The following is a 12,012-nucleotide window of genomic DNA, read 5'->3' as shown; positions in this document are numbered from 1 at the left end:
ATGTAAACCTCTTAAATAAATAAATAAATAAAGCACCGAGAAAATTTTTCTTCCAGAATTACTTTGCAGCCTAACTAGAATGGTACTTCTCCTTTGCTGCAATATTATGTTGTGGTACTAACTCAAAAAGTTCAAACCATTTTCATTTCTTTATTACCAGTAGCAATCTAGGAAATGCTGCCATCAATAGTAAATCTACATGAAGTCACACTCCTCTGGTGCATTTTGTGCATAGCAATCAGTTCATAACGCTATCTTGTGTTGTTTAAAATTCAGTTTATTCTTCAATTACTCTGCTAGCCCGACTCTAATTTATTATATTTTCTGGTACATTTGATTTTGGATATTATGACATCCTGGCTCACGCCATTAGAGAGGAAACATAAAACGGTGAGGATGTCTAGGGACAGCTGAGAGTAAGATAGCAACAGCCTGGAAAATTAACAATATCACTGTCTTGGTGCTCAGCTAGACCTCTCCTGCATTAGTGCTAAAAAAAATTTGGCAGTATTTCTCCAATATAGACTTGACATCCAGGAATAGCCTCAGCGGCACCATAAAACCTCAGTTAGTGCGGCGGGCAGCTCTGGTGGTTGGAAGGCGGGTGGCAGCCTCCGAGCCTGCCGGGGCAGCTGAGCTGCAGAAGAAATGAAACACTGGCCCTGCTGCAGCTCGGAGGCCACCGGAGGAACCAACGCGGTTCTAAATGCCACTGATACTATAGACATTGACTTTTTTTCAGCCTCGCTTTGTCTCAGTTCTAGCTACCAGTTCTTTCTCCCAGCACCCAAGGTGAAATGAGAGGCAGTAGCCAGAAGCCTTCTCAGAGCATCTTTCTTGAGAACTCCAGCAGAAGGCAGGGCTTTGCCCTCTCCTCCAAATATATTAACCTTCAGGGCACCTTGCCAGCCCCACCTGCTTACTCAGGCTTTTGCCAGCAAGGGAAGCTCTCACTGCACTGATTTGTCCTTCAAAGATGCATCCTCTTTTGCTTACTTCTCACTTCCCCTGCTACATTTGGTGTTTGAGCTCCTGCATCCAGAGGATGCAGGGGCAGACCTGATGGGGAAACACCAGGCTCCTGTATTCACATCCGACCTTCTTCCCAACAACAGATTCTGCCAACTTCAAACGTGAAGAATCCCCATATGCCTGCACAGCTTGCTCTATCCCAAGAAATTCCACATTGGGTTTTGAAAAAATTTATATTTCCCTTCTTTTAGTTTGTTCTTCAGAAAGCCTGAAGACAGCTTGCCAAAAACAACCCCCAAGAGAGAACGCTTTGCAGGGAAACCCAGGCAGCCAGAGCCACGAGAGGCTGCCAGCGTTGGAAAGAACTTGTGATGGGGGAAACCTGGCTGGACCCAAATCCTCACTGATCATTTTGTCCTCCAGAAAAAACCAAGCAGGCTACTTTCCCTCCCGCCTCTCAGCTCTCATAGCTCAGGTAGTACTGCCAGCTCCTTCTAAACCTCATAAGGACTAAGGATTTGACTAATGATGTAGTTACTGCAACTGTTGCAGTCATTTAGAAAGACAAAGTAAAAAATTACATGTAACAATGTTAAAACATGATGTTTCAGGTGGCAAGCTAATTTACAAAAATAAGAAATGCCACTTTTTCGTTTAACCACTGCCTTTCAGTTTTCCCCACCCCTCCTGAACCTGTGTTATAACCCCGTTGCTGGTTTCTGCTCAGAAGCTTTTTTTCTCCCCAGCAGCCCAGTCCCATGCAAAGGGTAGACACAAAAGGGAGTAGCATGAGGGATGCAAAAGCACATTTCCAATGTTAGGCTGCCTGATTTCACACTTAAAAAAAAAATCTCTGAAAGGAAGTTATTGGTGCATGAGAAATACAGAGTACAATTTTAGCTTATGAAGTCTGATGGATTCAGAGCAAATCAGATCAGGCCACACTTAGATGGGATGGAGAACTGGGATGGAAGGGCTCTTCCCTCCTGGTATGTGCCATCCCGAACCCCAGTGTAATGAAATATCATCACCACGATGACAGAAAATAGCTCCTCTCATTTTGGTGTACAGGTACCAGGAAAACATACTGACCAGGTACTTTAGAAGCACATGACAACTTCAGCTCCAACCATTTTCTCTTCTCCATCCCATATACTCTTAAGTAACTTGCTTACGCTTGCGCTGCAAATCAGTGCACACGCTCCGGTGTCTCCCCGCACCTGCTCTCATTACCCTGGATTGGAATCGAGACCAGAGACTTGATTTCACTTCCCACTGTGCAGAGAATAATCATCAATAATTGATGTCAGTCGGCTTCATCGGGGGCGCTGCCTCGGGCACGCAATGGAAACACGGTATGCACCAAGAAAAGGAGGATTTGTATATAAAATGATTTGGTAATCTGAAAAAATCCCTCAGTAAACAAAGGAAGTTTACACATAATTGTATTAAAGATTAGAATTGTTTTAAAACAATGCAGAATGTATTCAAGAACATCTGGGAAGAAAGATGGTAGTTTTAAAAGCAAAACCTTTGGGGGAAATATTTCCCCCCCCTCAAACAGAAAACAGTAATTCACTTTATTAAAACCTAATCCTCTTCCATTCATGTTAAGGCTGAACATTTTTTTTCAACAAAGAGTGTTATCAATCTATTGAAATGTAATTTTATAAAATAAATATTAAATATCTTTAAATGCATTTTTAATATCTGATTAAATGCTTGGTTATTCCACCTTTCTTTGATTGCTTCCATTTTATTTCAAATTTGAGAAGCAGGTTAATTTTAAGTCAGAAAACTGAGTAAGTTTATCATTAAATAAGGATAGAACTTCACTTGTAGACTACAGAAATATATATTGTATCATGATAGCAAAGGCATTCTGATGTCTGTCTTTTAATATGCACCTACTCATCAGCTGCAAAATTAAGCTTCCTTCTACCTTCCAAATGTCATTATTTTTCCAGAACTCATTTACTACTAACTTTTGTTGTGGCTATTTGTGTGAAAATCTCCCCAATAAACCCCACAAATTGATCATGACATTTTCTACAATGAATGTTGCTATTCAATAATATTTATACAGATATTCTATTTAAACAATACATTATTGAGGCCTCTTATTGCTATAACTGCTGACAGCACCAGAAAAATAAAGTTTCTCTACAACTAAGAAGTAAAAGCAAAACTATAGAATTGAACAATTAAGTTGGTAAAAACATATTGGATCAGATTTCTATAATGCCTTTACCTACTGTATTTCACCTTCATTCATCCATAAAAAATGCTTAATGTTAGAGCTAAATTTGGAAGGATTTCTAAGTTAAGATCTGAAAAGAAAGAGAGAAAAAAGTTGTTGAAAGAAAAGATTAAGTACAGGGTTAGTTTTTTTTCCTTTTCATACTGATTTATTTATATACAGAAATTCATTTTATATGTATACACACATATATGTAAAGTAAGTTCAATGACAAGTAGAATGCTAACCAGATTTGTACCAGCAGACTGAGCCCTAGCAAAGAAATCCCCTAGGGGATACTTTGCTATAACCACATCATGACAGCTGTGGTGAATTCAGCTACTTCCTCGGGAGCAGAAACAGGCAGAAGGACTCTCAAGCCCACAAAGGACCCCCACGGAATCACCACCACAGATTCGATTGTACAGGCAACCTGTAGGGATGGCTAAGTAGGACTCAGCATGTGATACATCATCTGAAAAATAGCATATACAGGATAGGAACTGCTCCTAACACATGCGGGTGCGTGGTATTGAAGTCCCTTCTCTCCTGCATTCCAACTTAACCTGCTTAGCAGGTTTCCAGGTATACATGGCCTCACCTACCATCAATGCTTTAGAACAAATCACCTTCTTTATCCTCAAAGTCAGTGTCGCAGCTAACCAGAAATCTTTCCTCTTTGATACTTTGAGGCAAAAAAAACCTCCGCCACAGCACAATGTTGATACTACTGTGGGAAATACATTGCCTTCACTAAACTTTAGACTTAAAGACAAACAATATCGGTTGTGAAATCCATATGGTTCTGGCCGTTTGTAGGAGGTAACACGTCAAGCTGTACCCAAAAGTTCTTCATCGAGTATCTTCCGCTTCATAATGGCACAACACTTAGTTATGAACATTTCCTGGCTTCACAGCTTTTCAAACTTTTCAAAATATGACTTAGGAAAGCATTACACTTCTACAGCATTTCTCTAGTCGATGGCACACATCCCTTACTGCAAAAGAAAGAACTGTAACAGTTTCATTTCACACTCCAGTAACCCAAAATTCCGCATTACCTCTCACTTTAGTGTTAATTTTCCCATAGATTTTCTTTTTCTGCTTACATGGCAAGACAGCTCAGGTCAAGTGCACAGACAAGCTGTGCTGCTGATTCTCCTTTTTACCACCACTGATTCACCTTCACTTTTGCTTCACCGGAAAGTTATTTTCCCTGCAGAAAGCAGGAGAGCCACAGCCAATAGATAATTCAGCAGCTATGAGTCAAAATGGATTCAAAGTGAGGAAAAAAAACTCCCCACAACTAAAACCACAAGTATTATGTATGTAGGATCATGCCCACGCTGTATAAATACACCACGACAGGTATATTTGCTGCTGTACATGTGAGGAAGCCTAATGCAGCTCGTGTCACTTCCAGCTATAGACAGACATATATCAGAAGCTGTAGAATATAAAAGTATCAGCACTGAACAGACATGCTGAGCCGTCCTCCAGATAACAGGAATGAAGAGTGGTTATTTTGCTAGATGAAGTAGAAAGATACCATTTTATTTTTTTTTAACTGGTGATTCAAAAAAGAAACACATTTGGTAGTTGTCGCTGAATTCTTATGAAGCTTTGTAATGTGTATGTAAAGATCTAACTCACATACCTTTTTAAGACACTCAGATGAAACGCATGACAAAACCACAAGTACACAAGTATATCTGTATTGTTAGCCTAATATAACCTGGATGAGATTAGCTTTGCCTTGAGCATTTAAAAGGAATAAAAATAGTTAAGAAGTGAACCTAAATTCTGAAGGCATTCAATACTGAATGAATAGCATTTTATACTGTTTTAAAACAAGGCAGTGAATTTCAAATTGTGATTTTTAAAGCTTCAATCTTCATTAGAAGCAGCAATGACAGCTTAGTAATGGAGTACTTGTAAAAACAGTCCAGGAATTGACTTGTACTAATTTTTAATTAACATAAATACAAGATCTAGCACAGACATGGAACTATTTTACTATTTCACTGGGTGAGCCTTCATTACCTTCTGGAAATAACAATAAACGGATGAGAAAACCCCTCTATAGCAAACAAGACAAAGACAGGAAAAAAGAGGCGAGACAGAAGGAAATTCTCATCAACCTGCTCCAGAAGAATCTTGACTAAAAAAGGGTTTTTTTTCAAAATGTAAAAGCTAAGTTACTTTAATTAGCAGTCAGGGCAGCCCCAGGGAGCAGCGGGGGTTTGGGTGATAGCTGTGGTGCACACATACTGTACCAAGGATACAGCTACAGCTCTCTGATCACAATGGGGTTTAGAGCAAACACTTTGAACATGACCAGAAAGTTTATACAACACATTAGGATCTACGTGGTCTTGTGATGTACTGATCAGGTTTCACTTAGTTATTTCAGTCTGGTTACAAACAAATTTTCAACAACTCGATCTAAAAAAATATATCAGAAAATGATGATATAGAGCAGGGGAACAGATCTAATAAAAAGAGGCAATAACACAAGGAAAGGTGGGGTATCGGTAAATAAATGCATGAACTTGGAAGTAACAATAAGGCATTCTTCTCTGCATGAAGTGGCAATAGCTGTTACTAATATTTTTTTCCTAAAACTTTTAACATCCAAATATGTAGAAGCAATGTAATATGGTCCATATTTAAGTATTTAATCTATTGCGGATATTCAGTGCGCTATCCATGAGGCATATACTGATACCAACATCTCCAGTGTCCTCCTTGAAGGGTGACTTGCTCTAGATGTTGGCTACCCAGCCATGAGATGGATTTTGAATGTACTGTTCTGCAGAGACTGTTACTGAGGGTGGTGGAAGAACCAACGGTGTTGATGTCAAAACATGGAGCTTGTGGGTTTTCCTGTTGTTATTTTGGTTTTGCTGGTGTAGCAGGTAGCAATGTCAATTAGGGGGATGATTTGGATGACATCGATATACCTGCAGAAAACCCCAGTATAGGCTCTACTCTACTGCTGTAAGTGCACGTTGCTGATACAGCTCGTTTCATCTGGGGACTAATACAAGGCACACAGACAAAAGCACATTCACATTATAACAAAGTAAAATGCATCAACAAAGAATGCCTGCCAATACCAGCCAAGCTTCTTTTTTTAAATGAAGACTTTGTTCAGAAATGCCAACCAAACCTTGATAGCCAGAAAAATCACGACACGCCTAGATTCTGAAATATTGCTTTGTGTCAGAAAAAAACCCCATGGGTTGGTCCTTTCAAAGCAAACACAACATTCCTGTGGTAGAATACGACAGCTTATCCGAGCACAATATAGCAACCACTGAAAACCGCTTTCCACGAACTGGTCTCAGTACACAAGTCAGCGACATTTTACCTCCATTGGCTTTGCTTGAATTTCCATTTGCTTCTGTTGTGCCAAAAGCCTCAGATGCACCAGCTTTCTTTTTCCTATGTATGAACTCAAAAATGAGGATTAGCACCAATCTGAAGAACAAAGAAAGCCACAGGAAGGTAAGAGCTTAAAAGCCTCTATTACTAGTATTCTTGGGCCTTTCAGGGCCAAGATTTTGAAAGTGACACTGCATTGGGAGGGTTGTCTACAGAGGAGAGTTCGGATTCAAGCAAAAATTGCATGCAAAGAAAAATAAAAATCTACACGATGAGTGCAACTGCAAGAGTTGATAAAAGTATCAATATATAGCAACACTGACTTGAACTCAATCATAAACCGTGCTTATTCCCAATTATTTTCTAACCAGCCACCCCCCGGAAATGCATGACGCCAGCATCCCGACATCTTCCACTGGGCTTGTGTAGCCTCTTTGGAGAATGTCACGGGAATATGCAATGGCAGTGCTATCTCGGGCATTGGGGTGGGGACCACAGCTGATAGCACGCTTCAAAAAATCACTCCCACTGCAAAGAACGTACCAATCCAGAAGCAGGTAACTCGTCACTCATTCTTCCCCACTGTGCTGAATAATATCTGAAAGCATTACACCACTCCGGGCAACCTGAATCATAGAATCGTCTAGGTTGGAAGGGACCTTTAAGATCATCTAGTCCAACCATCAACCTAACTCTGATAAAAAACCAAAAGAAAACCACACAAAAAAAACCCCACATCACTAGACTATGTCTCTAAGCACAATGTCAACGCCTCAACCACTTCCCTGGGCAGCCCATTCCAATGCTTAATAACCCTTTCAGTGTAAAAATTTTTCCTAATATCCAATCTGAACCTCCCCTGGTGCAACTTGAGGCCATTTCCTCTTGTCCTATCGCCTGTGACTTGGGAGAAGAGACCGATCCCCACTTCTCTACAACCTCCTTTCAGGTAGTTGTAGAGAGCAAAAAGCCCAGTTGCCTTTCTGCAACTACTGGGTTCCTCCCTTTACCCAGACACATCCGGGTTCTCCTCTAACATGTGCCACTTTCCGTTGTGCTCTATTGCTACAAAAAAGATAAATTACTCATAGTTCCTTCTTCTTCATGATCTAGAATTACTTATTACCACCATTTACAACATTTTAAAACCCGATCAGTTCCTATACTGGATATACTCCTTGATCAAATTGCATTTTGCTCTACAAACAAGGGTTCTTCATAAAAATTCTGTACACCCTATCAAACAGGGGCTAAGTGTGACAAATGTCTGCAATGAAACATAAAACCACATTCTGATCTGTGGAATGAAGGAAAAACAGCCAGGCAAAATCACTATCACTCCATCCCAAAGTAAACCAACTCTGCCTTGGCAAAAATTAACTTCTATATTGAGCTTACACATTTGTAACCTCAGAATTACTTTTTTACCCAATTTGGTCTGCTTTGCTGCGATGACAGGAAGAAAATTCTAGTCATTCTTAACAAAATACCACAACCCCAGAGCAACATCACAACTTACTGAACACAAAAGTGAGGCTGCAAATATTGAGCTATGTTACCACCAAGGTTCCATTTTTCAAAGAAATTTAGAACCCAGTAACAGGGTGGAAAAATCGCAGAAATGCAAAACAAATTAAGATCTTGCATGTTCACAAGTTACCTGATTTTATATCAAACAACTGCATCCTTAAGCTTTTTGTTTTCACCATCTAGCGCATGGCTCAGCGTGAGACTCAGCAAGAGACACCCCCTCCTCCTCTTCCAGCCCCCAAATTACTTGCAAAACTACCATCAATTGAAATAAGCATCTACAAGAGCATGAAGGATTGACATCTATGCGCATTTATATCAGTAACAATACTTTAGAAATAAAAGAGATGCTCGTAGTGTTGCAAAGCACGCTGCAAGGACGAAGTCAGCACAAGCACTATAACGTGGCAGCCAGGCTGGGAGCATCCTTTACGTGTCAGTAGATAAACCAGCCCCCAGTTCCAAAGCAGAAGTCGGCTACCTACATTATCCCATGCAGAACACACAACAGCCAGTATGAAAACACATGACAGGTTTATCCTGTGAACTTTGCGAACATAAATCCTGACCCTGAAAACATTTACATGCAGGCTTAACATTAAGCCTAAGAACAGACCTACTAATTCCAAAATAAATACTTCGGTGTTTAAAATTAAACATATGTAAGCACAAACATCGACAGAACTGGGGCCATAAAAAACAAAAAGCACACACCACAAATTTATTATTTTTTATTGCTCCACAGACTTCATGACCCAACAATTACATAATTTAATACTGATATTTAAGAGAATTTTCGTCTTCAACAATTTCTAAACAACAAACTCCATTGACCTAATAAAGCAATTAAGCAGCATGCAAGTCAATGGGGTCACATTAAAATTACTTCTGCAAAGTAAATCAGCAAAAAATTTTCAAATATCACATACAAGCCACTGCTGTATCAAATAGGCAACCAGTTTCCTCTGGTGCTTTTTACACCCGGGAGCACTTTAATGAAGGGTGTTTTCTTATTAGTTACAGCTCTTAATATCTAATAGCTCTTTAAATAAGCAGCATCTTGCTGATTTATGACATTAGTTTATATTAATCCTATGGCTAGTTCACATCATATCCTTACACATTTCACTTTAATATTGTTGGTATCACTTCACAGTTGCTTCCAAGTACATTAAGACATTTTTAAAGAGTACAGAAAAAACAGGATGAAAAAAAAAGAGGGGGATATTTTGAAGTATTTTCAAGCAGACAGTTTTAACTAGAAGCTAACAAACTTCTGCTGGTTTTCAGTGGTACAGGCCCATAAATATATACCAAGATCGAGACCGACAGGCTGCTCAGTGCAGGTAAAGCCTTATGAAAAAACAAAGTTTCACTGAGGTCATCAGTGCTTCCATGAGAGCAAACTCCCAACAAATGCCAAAGCTTGCAATGTCAAAGCCAACATTTTTGTAATTACGCATGACAGGTTTTAGTAAGCTTATTTTTTAACCTAACCTACTTGTCTCAAGAGAACGCCACTTTTCCACCCAATCACCAGCTTACATTCCTCTTGCAAAGTTTTGCCCCTAGATTGTAGCTCAATTTTTATTTATTTTAACTTTTTTTTAAATAGAAGATTTGAATCCTGTGTTAGGAAATAATGCTGTGTTTGCAAATCACAGACCTGAGTCCAAGGCCCTGAGCTACCTCTTGCTGAAGTCACTAGGCAGAGTTAAGAGTCAGTCAGTTAGAAATTCAGTACTGAAAACTCTCATTTTAAAATTATGCCTTTTTTTTTTTTTGCAATATCCAGAGATTTTAGAATTGTAATAACACAAGCATTTTAAAACATAAGATTACACTCTTTTTATTTAAAAAAAAAAAAATCTAACTGGGCACAGTGTTCTTTGCAGCCTGCTGAATTTGGAGTTAATGCTTTTATATAGCATTGCATTCAGGAAGGCAGATTCCTCCCTTAGCAAGCTGATCTTAAAAAAAAAAAAAAAAAAAAAAAAAAAAAAACAACCAAACACAACAAACCACAAAAAAACAACCAAAAAGAGTAAACGATAAAGGACCCTATTAAGTTATATGGTTCTAGCAAGTACACGGACATACCTTATTTCCATTTTGAGGAAATTTATTTCCATAAAGTCAGGGCAGCATATGGTACTAACATGTTTATTTTCCAAGTGGTAGGGACACTAACCGAAACCATCTGATGTTTCTTCCTAAGCCTCCTTGATCTGCTGCTGGATTGCAGCTTAGAATAAAGCATAGCGAAGCCAAAAGGAATTGGGTAGAGAAATAAAAAAAATTAAAAAAATCGGTGATTCAAAGTGTTTATTTAATGAGAGCCTAGCTCAGAACAGTTTCTCTCTTGAACAGAAGCTCAACTACATTTATGATTCAAAATTTATTTCCAGAGACTTTAAAATGTACCACAAAGCTAATTCCTAAGAGACATTTTTTACTTTGCACACAGAGACAAAAAAGAACCCACAATATCTTGTAATTAAAAAAGGAATTAAATGAAGCTCAGGAGTACTTAACAGTGGATTTCTACAGAAGTAAACAATCAGCGCTATGCATTAGGAACATGGTAAGAAAAGTCACAAGGGACTGTCAGATTTGTCACTAGCACAGCTCCAGCAATTGCTTTCTCAATTAGTTGACCGAGTAGTAATATTCTGTCGAGAGTGCTGATAAAGCATGCCTTGATAAAGTCTAAAAGACACAAGATTTTAAGTTTTTAAACCACGTTTTCAGTGATAAGAGTTAATAAATGGGGGGAAGAAATGGAAACCCTGGGTAAAGAGCACTGAGGGCTAGAGTTAACACTTTGAAATAGCTGCCAACTATAGAGTTTTAATGTTTTTATTTTACACACAGCCCCGAGTTTCCTCTGTAAAACACATAACCTGAAACCCGTTCCCGCAGCTGTTCTTCTGCCTCCCCCACAGGCGGGAATTCCACTCCTTTTGCAGCCAGCGGCTCCTTGAATAAAGCTACACCACAGTAGCAGAGGTGTCACTTAGGGACCCTCCCCCCCAAAAAAAAACCCAAACCGCCTTTAGGGCGGGTCCCCCAACACCAGAGCCCGTAGATCACCTTCGTGGGGACGCGCTGAGGGAACAGGCGGAGCCCCCGGCACCTCCGGCAGCGGGAGAGCGGCCCAGCTGGCGGCGGCAACCTCCCTTCCTCCCGGTCTCCTCGGAGAGGGGGTACCGCGCCGCCAGCTGGGCCGCTCTCCCGGCTGAGGGCTGGGCGACCCCCGCTCACCGGCCCACACCCCTCAGCCCCTCACGGCCGGCCCCGACCCTTCTCCCCTACTTGTTGCCCCTGCAAAGGGCGCCCCAACCCGGCGTCCGCAGCAGGCCCGGCCCCCGCCCTGCCCGCCGGCGGCTGAGGAGAGGCTGAAGCCGCCCGGCGCCGCGGCGGGGCAGGGGAAGTTACTCACCGCCGCCGGCTCCGCACCGCACTCTCCTCAGCCGCCGCCGCGCCTCAGCCGAGCCCGGCGCGAAGCAAACTCCGGGCAGCACTTGGCGGAGCGCGTCTGGGCCGGGCCGGTGCTCCCGCCTCTGCCCCCACCCCCCCTCACGCCCCGCCGCCGGGCAGCGGCGCGGCCCAAGTGACAGCCGCGCTCCGCCACTCCGGCGGCAGCCCCGGGGCGCGCCGCAGCCTATGGGAGCGGAGCCGGGGCGGGCCGCGGCGGAGCCCCGGGCCGGGGTGTCCCCGCCACTCGCCTGATCGCAGCGGGGCCGGGGGGCGGCGGGCGGGGCCGGGGCGGAGGAGGGGCCGGCCCTGCCCGGAGACCTGTCCCCGCCCGCCCGTGCCCCGCGGCCCTGCCTAGGGACGAACCCCGGGGGCCCCCGCCGTTGAGGGGAGGCGGCCGAACCCCG

General features: G+C 42.0%; 1 protein-coding gene across 1 annotated transcript in view; it reads right to left on the bottom strand.

Annotated features, from left to right (window-relative positions):
• Positions 1–11,699, bottom strand: part of LNX2 (ligand of numb-protein X 2) — a 60,371-nt gene extending 48,672 nt beyond the window's left edge. The window contains exon 1 of the mRNA XM_074147040.1: positions 11,571–11,699. The gene's annotated coding sequence lies outside the window, so the exon portion shown is untranslated. The remainder of the gene's footprint in view (positions 1–11,570) is intronic.
• Between the last annotated feature and the right edge of the window lie 313 nt (positions 11,700–12,012).

This window comes from Numenius arquata, chromosome 1, assembly GCF_964106895.1.
Source record: "Numenius arquata chromosome 1, bNumArq3.hap1.1, whole genome shotgun sequence".
Classification (NCBI taxonomy): Eukaryota; Metazoa; Chordata; class Aves; order Charadriiformes; family Scolopacidae; genus Numenius; species Numenius arquata.
The sequence above is the reverse complement of the archived record's forward strand: the minus strand, read 5'-3'. Positions and strand labels throughout refer to the sequence as shown.